At 44.5% G+C, this 15,117-nt stretch overlaps 1 protein-coding gene across 3 annotated transcripts in view; it reads right to left on the bottom strand.

Moving 5' to 3' along the window:
• macrod2 (mono-ADP ribosylhydrolase 2) overlaps window positions 1-15,117 on the bottom strand; it is a 946,626-nt gene that overhangs the window by 30,233 nt on the left and 901,276 nt on the right. The window lies entirely within an intron of this gene.

Raw genomic sequence — 15,117 nt, 5'->3', positions numbered from 1 at the left:
TATTGACAGATTTTTAAAATTCAATTCACATTCCATCATCTGCCTTGGTGGTATTTGGACCTGGACACGCTGGATCATTAACTGGGTCACTCTAGGAGCAGTGTGGCAGTAATACCTCTAGGCCATCGCCTTCCCTTGCTCACTACTAAACACAGTAAAATGGAAGAAGACATTTTCATGAAAGTAAACTTTACTTCAGAGCATTTTGGTCACTATGCTGAGAAAATGATTTTGCCATTTTGACTTGCTTAGAAATATGGTGAAATATTGTTAAAGACAGGAACTCCCTAGTCATTCAGTTGAACAAACCTGGGCCTTTGTGCCTGAAAGGCCAGGTTAGCTCTTAGTACATCAGAATAACTCAGACGTGGAACCTGTGATCACTTGGAAAAGCTGACTAGCAGTAGCATAGAGTCACTCAATGAGAAGTTGGATAAACACAGGAGTGAGAAAAGGTACAAGCAGAGAGTGAGATGGTGTTGGGTGGAAGAGGATGCATGTGCAGTATAAATGCTTGCATGGATCCGTTGGGCTGAATGGCCTGTTTCTACGCTGAAGACTTAATGTGGTTCTCTGTAAATCAATAATGGCAGAGTCATCTTTCTGAAGCAGCTTTTTCAAAAATTTGGATTGTACAAGTGACTAAACATTTTTGATTTTTGTTGTGACACTTTACAAACACATCCAAAAGCTCAGGTGGACGACAAAAGCGGAAAGTCATGCAGTTTATGAACACGGGCACAGACTGGTTGGGCTGAGCGACTTGTCTTTGCACTGAATTTTCATTCATGGGATGTGGACTGCACATGCAAGAACAGCAGTCATTGCCCGTCCCTAATTGCCCTTTGACTGAATAGTTTCTGAGGCCATAACAGAGGATGGTTAAGATTCAACCCCATTGCTGTGCATCTAGAGCCACAAGTAGGCCAGACCAGTTAAGGAAGGCAGGAAATCTTTCCTCAAAGGCTATTTATGAATGAAACTTGACAGAAAGAGGCACTTGTCTTAATAATGAGATCTAAACACCATTCCTCTCGTTTGTCCCCATAGGTTCAGTCCCATATGAACTACTCCCTTCCCAGCCATCCATCTTCAAACATTTTCACTTCTCATTAGCATCCTACTCAGCCATTAGCTCTCTCCTTGTTTATCATCAGCAGCAATTTCTTTGTTTGCCTGTCCCTTTTCTTTCTCTGTCTCTGTCCCTGGGCACTATCCCCATGTACTCTATTCTGCTACCCTCCTGCTCCCCCAACACAATCCATCATCTGTAGAATTATCACCTGCCCCCAGCTATTTTCAGTTCTGGTGAAGGATCACTGGATTCAAACCATTCACTCTGTTTCTCTCTCCTCAGATGCTGCCAGACCTGCATCTGCTGCATTTTTGGTTTTTGTTTCAGATTTCCAGCAGCTGAGGGTCTTTCTTTCCGTATTGAAATAGTTGTTTGGTCATACAGAATTGAGTATTGCTACAAAAGGCACATTTGGTTGAAGCTTTTCATTTTGCCCTCATCAGGACATCTCACAAGAATACCAATTCAAGAGGCAAACTATCAACAATAATATTACATGACAGGAGAGCGATGAACTTGTTCAATTTATGAACTGGGCAGCTGAGTTCCATCTGAATGGCACCACGTATGCCTTATTAGGTGGTGTTGCCATGGAATCCCTGCTCCACCCAGTTCTCACAAACTTAGAGTCACACAGCATGGAAACAGGCCCTTTGGTCCAACTCATCCATGTTGACCACATTTCCCAATCTAAACCAGTCCCACTTGCCTTTTTTTGGCACATCCAAACCTTTCCTATTCATATATCCCTGTCTAAATATCTTTTAAATGTTGTCACTCTACCTGCATCTACCAGTTCCTCTGGCAGCTTATTTCACACACAAATTACCCTCGGTGTGAAAAAGTTGCCCTTCAGGTCCCTTTTAAATCTTTCTCCTCCCACCTTAATGGTGTTGGAGAGACTGTTAGGTCTGAAGGCTGATAAGTCCCCGGGAACTGATGGTCTGCATCCCAGGGTACTGAAAGAGGTGGCTCTAGAAATCATGGACACATTGGTAATCATTTTCCAATGTTCTATTGATTCGGGATCAGTTCCTGTGGATTGGAGGGTGGCAAATGTTGTCCCACTTTCCAAGAAGGGAGGGAGAGAGAAAACAGAGAATTATAGACTGGTTAGCCTGACGTCAGTGGTGGAAAGATGCTGGAGTCTAGGTTAGAGTGGTGCTGGGAAAGCACAGCAGGTCAGGCAGCATCCGAGGAGCAGAAAAATCGACGTTTCGGGCAAAAGCCCTTCATCAGGACTGAAGGCAGGGAGCCTCCGGGGTGGAGAGATAAATGGGGGTGGGGTGGGGCTGGGAGAAGGTAGCAAAGAGTACAATAGGTGGATGGGAGTGGGGATAAAGGTGATAGGTCAGAGGGGAGGGTGGAGCAGAAAGGTGGAAAGGATGAGAGTTGTGCTGAGCTCGAAGGTTGGAACTGGGGTAAGGTGGGGGGAAATTGAGAAACAAACTTGTAAGGAGACCTCAGCCATCTGTAAGAATAATAAAGTGGTTAAGGTAGGGGATTTTAACTTTCCAAACATAGACTGGGATTGCCATAGTATTAAGGGTTTAGATGGAGAGGAATTTGTTAAGTGTGTACAAGACAATTTTCTGATTCAAAATGAGGATGTACCTACTACAGAAGGCGCAAAACATGACCTGTTCTTGGGAAATAAGGCAGGGCAGGTGACTGAGGTGTCAGTGGGGGAGCACTTTGGGGTCAGTGACCATAATTCTATTAGTTTTAAAATAGTGATGGAAAAGGATAGACCAGATCTAAAAGTTGAAGTTCCAAATTGGAGGAAGAGAAATTTTGACGGTATTAGGCAAGAACTTTCAAGCTGATTGGGGGCAGTTGTTCGCAGGTAAAGGGACAGCTGGAAAATGGGAAGTCTTCAGAAAAGAGATAACGAGAATCCAGAGACAGTATATTCCTGTCAGGGGTGAAAGGAAAGGCTGGTAGGTATAGGGAACGCTGGATGACTGGAGAAATTGAGGGTTTGGTGAGGAAAAAGAAGGAAGCATATGTCAGGTATAGACAAGACAGATTGAGTGAATCCTTAGAAGAGTATAAAGGAAGTAGGAGTACAGTTAAGAGAGAAATCAGGAGGGCAAAAAGGGGACATGAGATAGCTTTGGCAAATAGAATTAAGGAGAATCGAAAGGTTTTCTACAAATACATGAAGGACAAAATAGTAACTAAGGAGAGCACACCAAACACCTGGTCTGCAGCTTCAGGCATTGCTGAGGGAACAAAATAAGATTTCAAAGGATGATACCCATCCCTCGGGCGGCCTTTGTGTGGAGCCGCAGGAGATGGGGCAGATACTAAACGAGTATTTTGCATCAGTATTTACTGTGGAAAAGGACGTGGAAGATATAGAATGTAGGGAAATAGATGGTGACATCTTAAAAAATGTCCATATTACAGAGGAGGAAGTTCTGGATGTCTTGAAACGCATAAAAGTGGATAAATCCCCAGGACCTGTTCAGGTGTACCCAAGAACTCTGTGGGAAGCTAGGGAGATGATTGCTAGGCCTCTTGCTGAGATATTTGTATCATCGATAGTCACAGGTGAGGTGCCGGAAGACTGAAGGTTGGATAATGTGGTCCCACTGTTTAAGAAGGGCAGTAAAGACAAGCCAGGGAACTATAGACCAATGAGCCTGACGTCGGTGATGGGCAAGTTGTTGGAGGGAATCCTGAGGGACAGGACGTATATGTATTTGGAAAGGCAAGGACTGATTAGGGATAGTCAACATGGTTTTGTGCATGGGAAATCATGTCTCACAAGCTTGGTATTTTTGAAGAAGTACAAAGATGATTGATGAGGGCAGAACGGTGGACATGATCTATTTGGACTACAGTAAGGCGTTCGACAAGGCTTCCCATGGGAGACTGGTTAGCAAGGCTAGATCTCATGGAATACAGGGAGAACTAGCCATTTGGATACAGAACTCAAAAGTAGAAGACAGAGGGTAGTGGTGGAGGGTTGTTTTTCAGACTGGAAGCCTGTGACCAGTGGAGTGCCACAAGGATCTGTGCTGGGTCCTCTACTTTTCACTATTTATATAAATGATTTGGATGTGAGCATCAGAGGGACATTTAGTAAGTTTGCTGATGATACCAAAATTGGAGGTGTAGTGGACAGTGAAGGAGGTTATCTCAGAGTACAACAGGATTTTGTTCAGATAGGCCAATGGGCTGAGGAGTGGCAGATGGAGTTTAATTTAGATAAATGTGAGGTGCTGCATTTTGGGAGAGCAAATCATAGCAGGACTTATACACTTAATGGTAAGGTCCTAGGGAGTGTTGCTGAACAAAGAGACCTTTGAGTGCAGGTTCATAGTTCCTTGAAAGTGGAGTCGCAGGTAGATAGGATAGTGAAGAAGGTGTTTGGTATGCTTTCCTTTATTGGTCAGAGCATTGAGTACAGGAGTTGGGAGGTCATGTTGCGGCTGTACAGGTCATTGGTTAGGCCACTGTTGGAATATTGCGTGCAATTCTGGTCTCCTTCCTATTGGAAAGATGTTGTGAAACTTGAAAGGGTTCAGAAAAGATTTACAAGGATGTTGCCAGGTTTGGAGGATTTGAGCTATAGGGAGAGGCTGAACAGGCTGGGGCTGTTTTCCCTGGAGCGTCGGAGGCTGAGGGGTGACCTTATAGAGGTTTATAAAATCATGAGGGGCATGGATAGGGTAAATAGACAAAGTCTTTTCCCTGGGGTGGGTGAGTCCAGAACTAGAGGGCATAGGTTTAGGGTGAGAGGGGAAAGATATAAAAAAGACCTAAGAGGCAACTTGTTCACACAGAAGGTGGTACGTGTATGGAATGAGTTGCCAGAGGATGTGGTGGAGGCTGGTACAATTGCAACATTTAAGAGGCATCTGTATAGGGATATGAATAGGAAGGGTTTGGAAAGATATGGGCCGGGTGCTGGCAGGTGGGACTAGATTGGGTTGGGATATCTGGTTGGCATGGACGGGTTGGACTGAAGGGTCTGTTTCTGTGCTCTATATCTCTATAACTCTATGACACTACACAAAAGGAATTTCACTACGTCATATCTCTGTTGAAACTGCACTGAAACTGACCAAACAATTTCCATGCTACAGACAGCATTCCCGCAGCTGTCCCCAGGAGAATACTGTCGTGTGAAACACATTTTGAAAAAAAACAAATTCTCAGGGTTCCAAGACATAATGGTTTGGAAACAGGTGTAATGCTTTTTTCTTCAAATGGGATGGAATTAGATTTGCTCTTTAAGGACTGAAATTTAATTTTATGGGAGATTATGATTCTTGTGAAAATTTCAAAGGGAAAGACTTAACGCAGGAAGCCAAAGTGGCATTTGGTGGATGGAGAGCAAGTTTAAAACAGCAGAAAAAAGCGTAAGGTCACCAGGGAGCACTAATCACCTCACACTAAATTGTGGGAATATGGAAGAGAAAATTGTCTATTGCCAATGGAATGCTATTCCAGGAATGAATGGAGGCTTTCAGTTGGAACAGCTGGGGGATGGCTGGAAAGAAGGCGACGAGAAGGATTAATCAACAAGTGAGGGGCAGAGACCCATAAGACAAAGGAGCAGGAGTAGGCCATTCAGCCCATTGAGTCTGCTGCACCATTTAATGAGATCATGGCTGATCTGGCAACTCTCAACTTCACTTTCCTGCTTTTTCCCCAAACCCTTGATTCCCTTACTGATCTGTCTGTCTCAACGTTGAATATCCTTAATGACCCAGCCCCAACACCCCTCTGCAGTAAAGAATTCCACAGATTCACTACCCTCTGAGAGAAAAATATCTTCCTCATCTCTGTATTAAAGAGACGACCAGTTAGCGAGTTTTGAGAAGATTTGTGGCTCAAGATGAGCTTCTGATGTAGGTTTGTTTGCTGAAATGAACCTTCCAGCTCAGCAAGCAAGCCTACATCCAGGCAACCTCTTATTCTGAGATTATGCCCTCTGGTCCTGCACTGTACCACAGGGACAAACAGCTTTCCACATCTACCTTGTCAAGTCCCCTAAGAATGTGGTATGTTTCAATAGGGTCACCCCTCATTCTTCTGTACTCAATGGCAACGCCTACTCAAGCCATCTTTGCAAGATACCTGTGATCAGCCGAGTGGATTCCAATACCGGTATATCTGTCCTTAAATAAGGGAACCAAAATTGTTCACAATATCTCGCTTGGACTTGACTAGTGTCTTATACAATTTTACTAAGATTACATATAAGTAAGCGTCTCTTCATTTTTACTTTGTGATAAGGGGACGAGCAGGGATGGCAGTGCAGGGAGAGCAATGTTCCTCCTGCATGATGTTTGAGGTGGGGGACAGCATTGATGTCCCATCCAAGTACATCTTCAGGAAGTGCACCCAACTCTCGCTCCTCCAAGATCGTGTTAGGGAACTGGAGCAGGAGCTGGATGAACTTCGGATCATTCGGGAGGTAGAGGATGCGATAGATAAGAGTTACAGGGAAGTAGTGACTCCTAGACACGGAGAAAACTGGGTAACTGTTCGAAGAGGAAAAAAAACAATCAGTGGAGGGATCTCTTGGGGTCATTCCCTTGAAAAACATGCATACCATTTTGGAGACTGTTGAGGGGGACGATTTACCAGGGGTATGCAGTGGGGCCTAGGTGTCTGGCACAGAGCCTGTCCCTGTTGCACAGAAGGGAAGGAGGGAAAAGAGGAGAGTGTTAGTCATTGGGGACTCGATGGTTAGAGGCTCAGACAGAAGGTTTCTTGGGAACGAACGAGACTCGCGGTTGGTGTGTTTCCTCCCGGGTACCAGGGTCCGTGATGTCTCGGATCGTGTCTTTAGGGTCCTGAAGGGAGAGGGTGACCAGCCCCAAGTCGTTGTCCATGTAGGTACCAACGACATAGGTAGAAAGAAGGATAGGGATGTAAGGCAGGATTTCAGGGAGCTAGGGTGGAAGCTGAGAGCTAGAACAAACAGAGTTGTTATCTCTGGTTTGTTGCCCATGCCACATGATAGCGAGGCAAGGAATAGGGAGAGATACCAGCTGAACAGGGATGTTGCAGGAGGGAGGGTTACAAGTACTTGGATAATTGGGGCTCATTCTGGGGAAGGTGGGACTTGTACAAACAGGATGTTCTTCACTTGAACCAGAGGGGTACTAATATCCTGGGTGGGAAATTTGCTGGTGCTATTCGGGTGGGTTCAAACTAGCTCAGCAGGGGGATGGGAACCGGAGGTGTAGTTGCAGTGCACAGGAAGATGAGAATAGGAAGGACAGGGACAGGATTTCAGGGTCACAGGAATATGCTGACAGACAGCGAAGTCGTTTGAGGCGTGTCTACCTCAACGCCAGAAGTATCCAAAATAAGGTAGGTGAGCTTGCAGCATGGATAGGTACCTGGGACTTGGATGTTGTGACGATTTCGGAGACATGGATAGAGCAGGGTGAGGAATGGATGTTGCAGGTTCCAGGGTTTAGATCTTTCATTAAGAACAGGCAAGGCGGTAAAAGAAGGGGAGGTGTGGCCTTGTTAGTCAAGGATAGTATAAGGGTGGCTGAGAGAACTTTTGATGAGGACTCGTCTACTGAGGTAGTGTGGGTTGAGGTTAGAAACAGGAGGGGAGAGGTCACACTGCTTGAAGTTTTTTATAGGACTCCGCAGAGTTCCAGGGAGGTGGAAGAGAGGATTAACAAAATTATTCTGGGTAGGAGTGAAAGGAACAGGGTGGTCATTATGGGGGACTTTAACTTCCCCAACATTGACTGGAAATGCGATAACACTAGTACGTCGAATGGATCAGCTTTTGTCCAATGTGTACAGGAGGGTTTTCTGACACAGTATGTTGAAGGGCCGACAAGGGGGGAGGCCACACTGGATCTGGTGCTTGGTAATGAACCAGGCCTAGTGTTTGATTTGTAGGTGAGCACATTGGAGATAGTGGCTATAATTCAGTTACGTTTAGTTTAGCAATGGAAAGGGATAGGTACATGCCACAGGTCAAGAGTTACCGATGGGGCAAGGGCAATTATAATGTGATTAGGCAGGAATTACGATCCATAGAATGGGGTAGCAAAATGCAGGGATGCAGACAATGGAAATGTGGAGCTGGTTTAAGGAACAGATATTGTGTGTCCTTGATAGGTATGTCCCTGTCAGGCAGGGAGCAAGTGATAAGGTAAGGGTACTGTGGTTTACGACAGAAATTGCATCTCTTGTTAAGAAGAAGAAGGAGGCTTATGTGTTGATGAGGCAAGATGGTTCAGATGAGGCGATGGAGAGTTACAGATCAGCTAGGAAGGATTTAAAGAGAGAGTTAAGAAGAGCAAAGAGAGGACACGAGCAGTCTTTAGCAAATAGAATAAAGGAGAACCCATAAGCTTTCTAAATGTATGTGAGGAATAAAAGGATGATTAGGGTAGGAATAGGGCCAGTCAAAGACAGAAGTGGGAAGTTGAGCGTGGACCCTGTGGAGATCGGAGAGGTGCTAAACTCAGGAAAAGGAGAATATTGTAGAGGAGAAGAATGAGGTACGAGATATTAGACTAGAAAGGATCGAGGTTAGTTACGAACAGGTGTTATCAATTCTAGAAGGAGTGAAAGTAGACAAGTTCCCTGGGCCGGATGGGATTTATCCGAGGATTCTCTGGGAAGCTAGGAAGAAGATAGCAGAGCCTTTGGCTTTGATATTTGAATTGTCATTGTCTACAGGTTTAGTACCAGAGGACTGGAGGATTGCAAATGTTGTGCCCTTGTTCAAGAAGAGCAGTAGAGATGACCCAGGTAATTATAGACCAGGGAGCCTTATCTTTCTTGCACGAAAGGTTTTGGGAAGGATTATAAGAGATAAGATTTATAATCACCTAGCAAACAACAATTTGATTTCAGATAGTCAACATGATTTCGTCAAGGGCAGGTCGTGTCTCATAAACCCCATTGAGTTTTTTTGAGAAGGTGACCAAGCATGTAGATGAGGGTAGGGCAATTGACGTGGTATACATGGACTTCAGTAAAACCTTTGATAAGGTTCCACATTGTAGGCTGTTGGAGAAAATGCAGAGGCATGGAATTGAGGGTGATTTAGCAGTTTGGATTAGAAACTGGCTTTCTGAAAGAAGGCAACGAGTGCTGGTTGATGGAACATATTCAGCCTGGAGTCCGGTTACTAGTGGTGAGATACAAGGAGATGTTTTGGGACGACTGCTGTTTGTCATTTTTATAAATGACTTAGATGCAGGCATAGGTGGATGGATTAGTAAATTTGCAAACGACACTAAAGTCGATTGAGTAGTGGACAGTGTGGAAGAATGTTACAGGATGCTGGGGAACTTGGATAAACTCATGAATTGGCTGAGAGGTGGCAAATGGAGTTCAATTTGGCTAAATGTGAGGTGATGCACTTTGGGAAGAATAACAGGAAGGCAGAGTACTGAGTCAATGGAAAGATTCTTGGTAGTGTGGATGTGCAGAGGGATCTTGGAGTCCATGTACATAGATCCCTGAAATTTGCCACCCAGGTGGATAGTACTGTTAAGAAGGCATACAGTGTATTAGGTTTCATTGGTAGAGGGATTGAGTTCTAGAGCCACAATATCATGCTGCAACTATACAAAACGCTAGTGCAGCCACACTTGAAATATTGTGTACAGTTCTTGTCCCCATATTTTGGGAAGGATATGGAAGCATTGGAAAAGGTGCAGAGGAGATTTACCAGGATGTTGCCTGGTCTGGAGGGAAGGTCTTACGAGGAAAGGCTGAGAGACTTGGGTCTGTTCTCATTGGCAAGAATAAGGCTAAAAGAGGATTTGATAGAGACATACAAGGTGATCCGAGAATTAGATAGGGTAGACAGTGAAAGTCTTTTTCCTAGGATGAGGACGTCAGCGTGTACGAGGAGGCATAACTACAAATTGAGGGGTGATAGATTTAAGACAGATGTCAGAGGCAGGTGAGGGACCAGGGATATATTTCCCTCCCCACCCCTTTCCGCCTTCCGCAAAGACCGTTCCCTCTGTGACTACCTGGTCAGGTCCACGCCCCCCTACGACCCACTCTCCCATCCTGGCACTTTCCCCTGCCACCGCAGGAATTGCAAAACCTGCGCCCACACCTCCTCCCTCACCTCCATCCAAGGCCCTAAAGGAGCCTTCCACATCCATCAAAGTTTTACCTGCACATCCACTAATATCATTTATTGTATCCGTTGATCCCGATGCGGTCTCCTCTACATTGGGGAGACTGGGCGCCTCCTAGCAGAGCGCTTTAGGGAACATCTCCGGGACACCCGCATTAATCAACCAAACCACCCTGTGGCCCAATATTTCAACCCCCCCTCCCACTCTGCCGAGGACATGGCGGTCCTGGGCCTCCTTCACCGCCGCTCCCTCACCACCAGACGCCTGGAGGAAGAACGCCTCATCTTCCGCCTCGGAACACTTCAACCCCAGGGCATCAATGTGGACTTCAACAGTGTCCTCATTTCCCCTTCCCCCACCTCACCCTAGTTCCAAACTTCCAGCTCAGCACTGTCCCCATGACTTGTCCGGACTTGTCCTACCTGCCTATCTCCTTTCCACCTATCCACTCCACCCTCTCCTCCCTATCACCTTCATCCCCTCCCCCACTCACCTATTGTACTCTATGCTACTTTCTCCCCACCCCCACCCTCCTCCAGCTTATCTTTCCACGCTTCAGGCTCTTTGCCTTTATTTCTGATGAAGGGCTTTTGCCCGAAACGTCGATTTCGCTGCTCCTTGGATGCTGCCTGAACTGCTGTGCTCTTCCAGCACCACTGATCCAGAATCTCTGTAGACGCTGTGTCATTCTCATTACCTGCCTTGCAACATGCAAAGTCATTTTGCTTGTGAGCTTTCAACAGAAGCTCTACCCTCTGCCCACAGCTGGGGCACAGCAGTGTTATGGGCCATCTGTATAACGTGGTCATTCTTAATTCCAACAGGCAATTCACAATGCAGCTCTTAACCCTGATCATGCTTCGAGAGTGGAATTTCCTCAGTGAATGCTATAGTGTGCAGTAGTGTCCTTGTGCATGAATCACAAAAAGCTGGTTTGCAGGTGTAGCAGGATAGTAAGAAGGCAAATGGAATATTGTCCTTCATTTCTCGAGGGATAGAGTTTAAAAGCAGGGAGGTTATGCTGGTGAGGCCACATCTGGAGTACTGTCTGCAGTTTTGGTCTCCTTACTTGAGAAAGGCTGTCCTGGCTCTGGAGGGGGTGCAGAGGAGGTTCACTGGGTTGATTTTGGAGTTGAGGGGGTTGGCTTATGAGGAGAGATTGGGTAGACTGGGACTATACTCATTGGAATTTAGAAGAATGAGGGGGGATCTTATCAAAACATAAAATTGTGAAGGGAATAGAAGCAGAGAGGTTGCTTCCACTGGCGGATGAAACTAGAACTATTGGACAGAGCCTCAAAATAAGGAGGAGCGGATTTAGGGCTGAGCTGAGGAGGAACTTCTTTACCCAGAGGGTTGTGAATCTGTGGAATTCCCCGCCCAGGGAAGCAGTTGAGGCGATCTCGTTGAATGTTTTTAAGGTAAAGATCGATGGATTTTTGAACAGTAAAGGAATTAAGCGTTATGGTGAGCGGGTGGGTAAGTGGAGCTGAGTCCACAGAAAGATCGGCCATGATCTTATTGAATGGCGCAGCAGGCTCGAGGGGCCAGGCAGCCTACTCCTGCTTCTAGTTTTTAAGTTCTTATGAATAGTGCAAGTGGGTTGCATTGATGAATTTAAGGATAAGCTAGAAACCGATATTTGAGGAAAATCTCAATCGGAGGATATTCTCATTGGGTTTAGGGGAAAAATGGCAGGAGGAAGCTGTGAGGAGCATAACACCAGCAGGGACCCTGGGGCCGAATGGCCTATTTCTGTGCAGCACAGTCAGTGAGATTCAGTGTGATTAATTTTAATGATTGTAACGTATCAATAAAATTAAGAATACATTCAGAAAAGTTAACAAAGAATTAACAACCTACACAAACTTTAGGAATAAAACAACATTTCCAAGTATGGTGAAAGGACCACGAAGTCTACTATAGCACTGCAGCTATATTTCCAGACCTAAAGGTCTAAACACTGATAAAAGTTAAGCAGTTGGGCAAGGCTTGTTAACTTGCTGCCATTTAGTCTGAATACATTTACAACTGTGATTTTATTCAGGCAGGAACTGCAATTCATTTTATTGATTAGTAGAAACTTAAAGTCAGTGGCAACAAAAATGCCATTTGTTCCACATAAACCTAGGACCAGTTAGAGAGAGAGAGAAAGAAAGAGAGAGAAAGGAACAGAGAGATAGATAGAGACAGAGAGAGCAAGAGACAGTGACACAAACAGAGAAAAAGACCGGGACAGAGAGAGAGAGAGATAGGAACAGAGAGAGAAAGACAGAAACAGAGAGAGCAAGAGACAGAGACACAGACAAAGAGACAGGGACAGAAGAGAGTTGGTAGAGGGACATAACATTATGCAGGAACAGGGCAGAATAACATGGAGAAACTTCCCATTTGGATCAAAAGCCAGAGGGAACTGATTTACATTCATTTACAAAAGCAGCAAGTCGGTGACATAAGGAGAAACATCTTCACAAGGTGGACGGTTAGGGAGTGGAATGCCCTGTCTGCGATTCTGTTGGAGGCCAGTTCACCTAAGGCTTTCCAGAGGGAATTGGATCCTTCTCTGTAAAGGATGAATGGGCTGAGATACGTGGGGGTGGGGCAACTGGGTGATGGCTGTGTGCATTGCTTCTTCAGAGAGCTAGCACAGACAAGGCAGGCCGAATTGCTAGCTAGCATCAGCAATGTTGACTATTATCAATTATAGCAAAAATCAATTTGGTTCAATCATGTCCTTCAGGGAAGGAAATCTGCTGCACTTACCTGGTCTGGCCTACATGTGACTCCAGACCCACAGCAATGGGGTTGACTATTAACTAGCCTCTGACATGGATGAGTGCACCCTCAGCTCAAGGGCAGTAAGGAAAGGGCAACAAACACTGGCCTTACCAGTGACACCCACATCCTATGAAAAAATTTTAAAAATAATATATTGTGAAGCAACAAGAAACTATTTTTTTTTAAAAGCTATCAGTTATTGTCTGCTGCCACAATGGCTCACTGGGCCATTTCAGATGAACTGCTCCAATCCACTGTTGGAATGAACTAATGCTGACCTAACTCTGAATCAGCATATACTATGGCAAATAATTCTTTAGAAGCCTCAATGGTCAAAGATATTAGAAGGGGTTGGGATTTATGGGGAATGTAAGGATTACCCTTTCCTGTTCATAATTGTGTTCCTGAGATTTATCGTAAACAGCAGCACTTGGCTGCAAGAGACTCGATAAACTGTGAAGAAACATTCCTTCCCCTGATGTAAATCCTGTGGGATTTCAGTTTCTCAAATCAGAAAATGTAAGGTGAGTCTACATTAGCCTTTGCTCTAGCCAGATTCAGCGATCCACCACTATTGAAGTAACCCACATACAACACTGCCGTTTTTCTGCATGGTAAACCTGTCTGAATCAAGGGCATCATCAACTCAATTATACAGTGGCAGTGATTCCTAAGGTTAAACTCTTTTCTATTAAATGTGGTATCAATCTATCAAGGCACAAAGTTCCACCTGAAATCTCTCACTCTGGGGCCTATCCAGAAGGATTAGTGTTTCAGAAATCACCTTGAGCCATAACATTAAAACGAGATGAAATTTATACATGGACAAATTCATGATGTGTTTGTTATCTGAAAATTATGAATTAGGCAGGCTGTAAGACAGGTCACAGCATTGTGACAACTTAATTTGTTCATGATGTGGAGGTGCCGGTGTTGGACTGGGCTGGAAGTCACACAACACCAGGTTATAGTCCGACAGGTTTATTTGGAATCACAAGCTTTTGGAGCGCTGCTCTTTCATCAGGTAACTGTGGAGCAGAACAATAAGACACAGAATTTATAGCAAAAGATCACAGTGTCATGCAACTGAAATGATATTGAACAGCAATCTAGGTTTGTTCAATAAATCACTTCAGTTGCATGACACTGTGATCTTTTGCTATAAATTCTGTGTCTTATGGTCCTGCTCCACAGTTACCTGATGAAGGAGCAGCGCTCCAAAAGCTTGTGATTCCAAATAAACCTGTTGGACTATAACTTAGTGCTGTGTGATTTTTAGGTTTACTTGAAATCACAAGCTTTCGGAGCACTGCTCCTTTGTCAGATTCAGAGCCCTTATAGAAAGACTGTAATATCTATCTTTTAGCTTTATTTCTTATTTTGCTGACTTATACTATTTTATCTGTAATGTAGTGTAACGTTTTTACCTTACTTTCTCTATTTTTTGTGTACCTAGGTAGTTTGCACCTAAGATGGTGCTGTGTGTAGGCGACATTGTATACTTTTCACTGTACACCTATCCTTTTTTAACTTGAATACAGGTAACAATAAATCTAATTCTAATTCTTGCAACATCGTGAAGCTTCTCTTGGGTCAGGGCTTACTGTGATTATGCGTACCCCTTGATGATCTGGAATATTTGATCAACCAGCCTGGCCCCATAGGTATCAGTTAATAACAGTTTAATGTTTTTGTTCTGAAATCCCTCTTGCAATTCCCTCCAGCTCCCACAACCTGTGAGATCAGCCCACTCCTCAAATTCTGGCCCCTTGCATGTCTCTGATGGAACGCATCATGCCTTCAGCTATCCAGGACTAAAACTCTGGAAGTGACTTCCTCAACCCCCCTACTCCTTCCTCCTCTTATAAGAAGCTACTAAGATCTACTGATTGAGAAAGTCTTTGTTCTACCATCTCCTTGTATGAATCCATTTCAAATTTTGATCATTCACACTGCCATGAAGCACCTTGGGACACCTTACTCTGTAAAGGTGACACAGTAATGTAAGTTGTTGTTGTTCAATTAGCTGACAATGCCAAGTTTGAAGCGTTTTTGACCTTTTTCACAAATAACCATCACAGTGTAAAACATTTCCATTGTTTGTCTTCATTCCATGTGGGTATTTCAACATTAAGTTTAATAACCAGAGAGGAGAAAACA

Source organism: Chiloscyllium plagiosum, unplaced genomic scaffold (genome assembly GCF_037043375.1).
Source record: "Chiloscyllium plagiosum isolate Xiang-an unplaced genomic scaffold, Cpla_swu_hap1 HiC_scaffold_10, whole genome shotgun sequence".
NCBI lineage: Eukaryota > Metazoa > Chordata > Chondrichthyes > Orectolobiformes > Hemiscylliidae > Chiloscyllium > Chiloscyllium plagiosum.
Note: the sequence above shows the minus strand (reverse complement) of the source record. Positions and strands in the feature narration are given on the sequence as shown.